Raw genomic sequence first — 8630 nt, forward strand, 5'->3', positions numbered from 1 at the left:
TATGTTGGTGCCACATCAAAGGTTATTGCAGAAAATAAAAGCTCATGGTGTAGGGGGTAACATATTGGCATGGATAGAAGATTGGCTAGCTAACAGGAAACAGAGAGTAGGCATAAATGGATCATTTTCTGGAGGACAAGATGCAACGAGTGGTGTGCCACAGGGATCTGTGCTGGGGCCTCAACTTTTTACAATTTATATAAATGACTTAGATGATGGGACCGAAGGTATAGTTGCTAAATTTGCTGATGACATAAAGATAGGTAGGAAAGTGACGAGTGAAGAGGACAAAAGGGGGCTACAAGGGAATATAAATAGGTTAAGTGAGTGAGCAAAGATCTGGCAAATGGAGTATAATGTGGGAAAGTGAAAAATTGTCCACTTTGGCAGGAAGAATAAAAAAGAAGCATATTATCTAAATGGTGAGAGATTGCAGAGCTCTGATGTGCAGAGGGGTCTAGGTGTCCAAGTGCATGAATCGCAAAAGGTTAATATGCAGGTACAGCACGTAATTAGGAAAGCTAATAGAATGTTATTGTTTATCGCGGGAGGAATTGAATACAAAAGTAGGGAGGTTATGCTTCAGATATACAGCGCATTGGTGAGACCAGCACTGGAGTACTGTGTACAGTACTGGTCTCCTTTTTCAGGAAGGATGTAAATGTGTTGGAGGTAGTACAGAGAAGGTTTACTAGACTAATACCTGGAATGGGCGGTCTGTCTTACGAGGAAAGATTGAACAGGCTTGGCTTGTGTCTGCTGGAATTTAATAGAGTAAGAGGCGACTTGATTGAAACATATAAGATCCTGAGGGGTCTTGACAGGGTGGATGTGGAAATGATGTGTCCTCTTGTAGGAGAATCTAGAACTAGGGGTCACTGATTAAAAATAAGGGGTCGTCCGTTTAAGACATAGACGAGGAGAATTTTATTCTCTCAGAGGGTCGTGAGTCCTTGGAATTCTCTTCCTCAAAAGGCGGTGGAAGCAGAGTCTTTGAATATTTTTAAGGCAGAGATAGATTCTTGATAAGCAAGGGGGTGGAAGGTTATCGGGGGTAGGTGGAAATGTAGAGTAATTAGTTCAGCCATGAACTTATTGAATGGCAGAGCAGGCTCGAAGGGCCGAGTGGCCTACTCCTGCTCCTAATTCGTATGTCCGTATGTTTGTATGTTCGGATGTACTTGCGTGTCAAACAGCGGAAGCAGCATGCGATAGACTGAGCTCAGAGATCCCACAACCAACAGATCAGATCCAAGCTCTGCAGTCCTGCCACATCCAGTCGTGAATAGTGGTGGACTATCAAACAACTGGTAGGAGGAGGTGGCTCATTAAATATTCCCATACTCAATGACAGGGGAGTCCAGCACATCAGTGCAAAAGATAATGTCATTTGCAACAATCTTCAACCAGAAGTGCCGAGAGTATAATTCATCTTGGCCTCCTCCTGAGGTCCCCAGCATCACAGATGCCAGTTTTCAGCCAATCCGATTCACTCCACATGATATTAAAAAACTGCTGAAGGCACTGGATACTGTAAAGGCTATGGGCCCTGACAACATTCCGACAATAGTATTGAAGACGTGCTCCAGAACTAGCCACACCCCTAGCCAAGCTGTTTCAGTGCAGCTATGACACTGGCATCTACCCGGTAATGTGGAAAATTGCCCAGGTGTGTCCTGTGCACAAAAAGCAGGACAAGTTCAACCCAGCCAATTACCGCCGCATCAGTCTACTCTCAATCATCAGTAAAGTGATGGAAGGTATCGTCGACAGTGCTATTAAGGGCACTTGCTCAGCAGTAACCTACTCAGTGATGCTCAGTTTGGGTTCCGCTAGGGCCACTCTGCCCCTGACCTCATTACAGACTTGGTTCAAACATAGATAAAAGAGCTGAACTCCAGAGGTCAGGTGAGAGTGACTGCTCTGGACGTCAAGGCAGCATCTAACCGAGTACGGCATCAAGGATCCCTAGCAAAACTGGAGTCAATGGGAATCAGGGGGAATCTCTCCGCTTTGTACCTAGCACAAAGGCAGATAGTTGTGGCCCCAGGACATCACTGGAGGAGTTCCTCAGGGTAGTGTCCTAGGCCCACCCATCTTCAGCTGCTTCATCAATGACCTTCTTTCAATCATAAGGTCAGAAGTGGGGATGTTCACTGATGATTGCACAATGTTCAGCACCAGTCCATATAGAAATGCAGCAAGACCTGGACAATATCCAGGCTTGGGCTGATAAGTGGCACACAAGTGCCAGGCAATGACCATCTCCAACAAGAGAGAATCTAAACATCGCCCCATGACATTCAATGGCATTACAATAACTGAATCCCCCACTATCAACATCCTGGGGGTTACCATTGACCAGAAACTGAACTGGAGTAGCCATATAAATACCGTGGCTACAAAAGCAGGTCAGAGACTAAGAATCCTGTGGCGAGTAACCCACCTCATGTCTCCCCAGATCCTGTCCACCATCAACAAAGCTCAAGTCAGGAGTGTGATGGAATACTCTCCACTTGCCTGGATGGGTGAGGCTGCAACAACACTCAAGAAGCTCAACACCATCCAGGACAAAGCAGCCCGCTAGATTGGTACCTCATCCACAAACATTCACTACCTTCACCACCAATGCACAATGGCAGCAATGTGTATCATCTACAAGATGCACTGCAGCAACGCACCTAGACTCCTTCAACAGCATCTTCCAAACCCGCAACCTCTACCACCTAGAAGGACAAGGGCAGCAGTTGCATGAGAACGCCACAACCTGCAATTTCCCCTCCAAGCCACACACCATCTTGACTTGGAACTATAGTGCTGTTCCTCCACTGTCACTGGGTCAAAATTCTGGAACTCCCTTCCTAACAGACTGTTGCTGTACCTACCCCACATGGACTGCAGCGGTTCAAGAAGGCAGCTCACCACCACCTTCTCAAGGGCAGTTAGGGATGGGCAATAAATGCTGTCCTTGTCAGCGACACCCATATCCCAAGAATGAATAAAAAACATTGTGCAAGACTACATGTGAATGGACAATCTGCCAACACAGTGAAAATGGAAGGATGGAGAAAGGTAGTGGAGAGGTAAAATTGGGTGACATTAACATGCATGTGGAAGCTGACCCCATGCCTATAAATGATCTCATCAAGGGGTTGCATGTAGATGAGAAGGAGAAAGAAGCCAAGAATAGATCCTTGGGAAGAATCCAGAAATGATGGGCTGAATTTTATGAGCGCACTGCAAATCGTGGCAGCCCACGCTGATCTCACCGGTCTTCCTGAGCAGATGCGCCATCGCTGAGCCCTCACGATATTTCTCGCGAGGGCTCATTTAAATGGAGGGGGCAGAGCGGCCACCCCTGATGACGTAGAAGGGGCGGTCACTCTATCCCCGGCAATGGCATCCGGCGCCACCGTGCAGTCACCAGCGCCATTTTTAAAGGGCCTCAAGCCCTTAGAAGAGATATGAATTTTTAAAGCAATATGATGGTGAATTGTATTGAAAAAACTAAATGAAATCTGGAGGCCCTTTCCTATTTTCCCATGCTCCTCCCTGCCAGCACCCCCCTCCACCCAACAAATGTTTGCTTTTGGGCTTATATCACCAAAGGTAACTTTATCCCCAACTCAAACTTTCCCCCCCAACCTCATAACATTTGCCCTTCAACCCCTTCCCACCATCCGCATAGCCAATAAAAAGTGTTTTCCCTGCTACCCACCCCCACCCCCCCCACCGACCCTGATAATTTCACTCCTCCCCCCTCCCCACCAGTGTCACACCTTGGAACTCCAAACCGAGTTCCGAAGGTGTGGGAGTTGCGGCCAGTGGCCGGAATATCAGTGTGGGTTGGCTGCAAGGACAAGGTAAATTAATTGGCAAGCATTAACCTTCATTGACATTGAAATGAACGCCCCGCTGCCAAGTGGCAGGAGGCCACACCGAGGCCTCGCTGCCACTGGTAAAATGTGGCAGGGCCTTATCGGCATTGGGGGTCATGGTGGGCCTCTTCCAAAAGAATTTTCCAGGCCCGCCTCCCCCCCCCATGATTCCCAACGCCAGAGGGCTTGTAAAATTCAGCCCAATGGGTCAGGAGCAGAAGATGCTTCAATTAAAATTGGATAAATATGAGTGTAACCATGTGTGGACAATTCCATTGTGCTGGACAACATGGGAGAGGTGTTGGAGGAGGGTGGTTAACCATGTCAAAGGTTGTAAAGAGAATGAGGAAGGATAATGCACCATGGTCACAATTACAGTGAATGTTGTTTGTTGTTTTGTTTAGGGCTATATCAGTGCTGTTACAGGGGTGCAATCTGATGGAAGCAATTCAACTCGAGAGCTATGGGTAACATGGGTACAGATTTGGGAGGCAACAACACATTCAAGGACTTTGGAGATGAAAGGGAGATTGAAGATGAGGTGACAGCTTTCTGGGACAGAGGGATCAGCGGTAGATTTTTTGAGGAGTGCTGATGCTGAAAAGGTAGGGTCAATAGCTGTGAAGAGGAAACTATTTGCAATGTCATCCAGCGTGGCTGTTGTGAAAGAAGGTTTGGTCATCAGGAAATAGGGTCAAAGAAGCTCATGGATGAGATGAGCTTGGAGAAGGTAGGGAAAAGAAAAGTGGATAGAATCATGGAATGCAATGCAAGAGTTACATGTGAAAATACTGGAATTTCATGTAACAAAAATTGGAATTTCACTTATTCATTCCCATGAACCAGTCGACCTTTCAATAACCTCCAAAGACTTGCAGGTTGATAGATAAAATGGCCATTGTAAATTGCCCCTAGTGTAGGTAGCTGGTAGGAGAATGGTGGGAATGTGGTAGAGAATATGGGGTTAATGTAGGATTAGTATAAATGGGTGGTTGTTGGTCGGCACAGACTCGGTAGGCTGAAGGGCCTGTTTCAGTGCTAAAAAAAAAACCCTTTGAACCCTAACCTCCTGAGAACAAATTATCCTATTCACTCTCAATTTTCTACAGTATAGTCTCTATCTTTCTGTGTCTCTGTGTCTCTCTCTCTTTCTGTCCATCTCTTATAGTGGAGATGGAAATAACACACAGAAATGCATTCAGATTAAATTCTAAACTCGATTGTTTATTTACTTTGATATAAAGATCTTGATGCCTCAGGCATGAGTAAAGTATTTGTAACTGACCAAACACTTGCCACTGTCAGAGTAACTTGCCTGTAAAAGAAAACAGTTTGTTAAATGCAAAATCTGCAGGATTGCCTCTATCCACCCAACAATTAATCTTCAAGCAGTTTTCTATCCCTCTCCTTTTGCTTGCTACAATGGAGCATTAGCTCATCAAAAAACAAATATAAAAAATCTCAAGTTTTTGCCAACACCTTTTTTCTAATGTAAACAGTTTGACAACAGTTTCTGTGAGCAGACTGCATCTTTAGCTCTCTGTCATATTGAGTTAGCATAATCCAGGTCTGACACTGATCATGATAAACATGGTGGTGGGGTGGGGGTGCCGGAAAATCGGAACGGCAGTGAGCACTATGGAACCGGAAGCCGGGATTGAAGGGCCCAACCTTTCCGGCAGCAGGGAAGTTCCGTGGCGGCCCCTCTGCCGTTCTACAATGGGACGCTGCTTTCCATATGCTAATTAGATGTTTGCATTAATTTAAATGTAACCCGCAGCAATCTTACCTTCAGTTCCCAAACTTCAGCGCAAGGTGCGGCACTTTTCCGTCCAGGGAAAGCTGGAACCACCCAGGTGAGGAAGGGGTCAACTCTACAGAATTTGTATAGGAAACGGGGGAAGGGGCAACTCTGCATTTTGTTGAAATGTCTGCAGGGCTGGCAGCCTTTTCAAAATGGCACCAGCACCTGCTTCCATATCAGGTCGCCAATGCCGCCCCCGCCACATGGTTGGCGGGGTGGCCGCCATCAATATATAAAGTAGCCGCCTGCCTCAGAATCGCAGCGGCGTGGGTCCCGTGGGGATGGCTGCCATTTTCCATGCCTGCCGCCGCTCTTGGTGGCAGGAGTACAAAATCGAGCCCAGTGAGGGCAGGTGCAGGAGCAAAATCAAGTGGGACAAGGAATTGCTGACTTAATGCTTGTTGGGTGCCCATTCCCAGTTTTGGGAGGGCTTCAATTTAGGCGGTGAGAGCTCCTGCCGGAAATGGTTGTGTACCTAATGTGTTTATGCAAATCAGGGTTAAGATGTTGTGGAGACCCCAATGTCATTTTGTCTCTGCCCATGTTACTGATCCTGCTTTCAAACTATGGGCAGTACTAATTAGGAGGCAGCCGTTTCCAGCAATATATAGAGGGGTCTCAGCTGTTCTCAGATAGGAATTTTTTTATTCATTCATGGGATGTGGGCGTCACTGGCTAGGCCAGCATTTATTGTCCATCCCTAATTGCCCTTGAGAAGGTGGTGGTGAGCCGCCTTCTTGAACTACTCCAGTCCACGTGGGGTAGGTACACCAACAGTGCTGTTAGGAAGGGAGTTCCAGGATTTTGACCCAGCAGCAGTGAAGGAACGGTGATATAGTTCCATGTCTGGGTGGTGTGTGGCTTGGAGGGGAACTTGCAGGCATTCCCATGCATCTGCTGCCCTTGTCTTTCTAGGTGGTAGAGGTCACGGGTTTGGAAGGTGCTGTCTAAGGAGCCTTGGTGAGTTGCTGCAGTGCATGCAGATGATACACACTTGTCATGCAGGCCCCCACCTGCCAAGAATGAAGCACACATGGACATTAAATTTCAAATTGTTGCTGGGAAGAAGAGAAGGCCTGTGACAAGAGGCCAGGCCCCTGGCTGGAAAAACATTTTTGAATATTAACAGACAGTGTTTGGAACAAAGGAGCTATCCCCTGCCCCAATACAATCCACAAGCAGACCTGGTCAAACCACTTAGTCACATGACTAACCTGCTTGGCAGTCTGGGCTTTTTCTGAATTGTACAGTTTGAATGAAGAGCAGGCAGAAAGCTATTTGCTCCTAGATTGAGAAGTCCTCTCCTAGCTGGCTTGCCACAGCCTCCCCTGTCTGCTACCATCTCTTTCTCACGGAACTCCAAAACCCACTGAAGACACATCAACCCCAAGAGAGAAAAGTCTCCTACAGCAAACAAGGTTTAAGAAGAATACAGGGCCCCAACAAAAAGCAGGATCTACCTACAATCAAGGACTCTACAGTAAGCTCGAAGAACCATAACAACAACTCTTCAGATACTGCCTCAAACCTTTCCACTTCATTTTTCTTCTACTCTTTTCTGTCTCTATTTTCATGTGTGTATCGCATATGCATGCTAGCGTGGGCGCGTCGTGTATCCGTAGGCATCATCTGAATTAGAGTTTAAGTTTAATAAATTTCCACTTTCCTTCTTTAAACTTAAGAAAGCCTGTTGGTGCTGGTCTCTTTGCCTTATATTTGGAAAGCGGTGAACAAGGATTCACCAAGGGGGAGCTAAAAACATGGTGTGTTTAAAATTGAACCCTGTTACAGTGAGAGCAGGTGAAGGTTGAAAGGGAACCCTGGACCTCTTTCTCACCTGATCGGTAACAGAAATTTGGGTGCTAGTGTCCAGATTGACCCATAGACAAACGAGAGAAATTGGAAGTGGGAAGCCAAATTATTCCCAAGCAAAAAAGAGCAAGATTTCAATACAGGTTTTCTTGTGGTTGTGTGTGCTTGAACACTAACATGTCTGCAACTGAAGCTAGTAGCTCTCCAAGCCAGTATGAATTAACTTGGGATAAGTTAAAAGCACTGTCTATAGAGGAGGTGAGGAAAATGGCTGAGCAGTGTGGGATTACTGTACGTGACAAGACTAGGAGGTCGGTGGAAAGCAGTGGACAAGGATTCACTAAGGGGGAGCTAAAAAAATGGTGCGTGTAAAATTAAACTCTGTTATAGTAAGGCCAGGTGAAGGCTGAACAGGAACCCTAAACCTCTTTCTCACCTGGTCGTAACCACTGTGCGTCGGTGGTGGAGGGAATGAATGTTTGTGGATGGGATACCAATCAAGCGAGTTGTTTCGTCCTGGATGGTGTCGAGCTTCTTGAGTGCTGTTGGAGCTGCACCCATCCAAGCAAGTGGAGAGTATTCCATCACACTTCTGACTTGTGCATTGTAGACAGTGGACAGGCTTTGCTGGGTCAGGAGGTGAGTTACTCACTGCAGGATTCCTAGGCGCTGGCCTTCAATGGCATTACAGTTGCTGAATCCCCCACTATCAACATCCTGGGGGTTCCCCTTGACCAAAAACTGAACTGGAGTAGCCATATAAGTACCATGGCTACAAGGACATGTGTGGTGGTCACTCCAACCAATACTGTCCTGGACAGATGCATCTGTGACAGGCAGATTAGTGAGGACGAGGTCAAGTATGTTTTACCTTCTTGTTGGTTCCCTCGCCACCTGCTGCAGAACCAGTCTAGCAGCTATGTCCTTTAGGACACGGCCAGCTCGGTCAGTAATGGTGCTACCGAGCCAGTCTTGGTGATAGACATTGAAGTCCCCCATCCAGAGTACATTCTGCGCCCTTGACACCTCCAAGTGGTGTTCAACATGGAGCAGCACTGATTTGTCAGCTGAGGGGGGGTGGACAGTAGGTGGTAATCAGCAGGCGGTTTCCTTGTCCATGTTTGACCTGATGCCAT

The sequence above is a fragment of the Heterodontus francisci genome, chromosome 18 (genome assembly GCF_036365525.1).
Source record: "Heterodontus francisci isolate sHetFra1 chromosome 18, sHetFra1.hap1, whole genome shotgun sequence".
Taxonomy (NCBI): Eukaryota; Metazoa; Chordata; class Chondrichthyes; order Heterodontiformes; family Heterodontidae; genus Heterodontus; species Heterodontus francisci.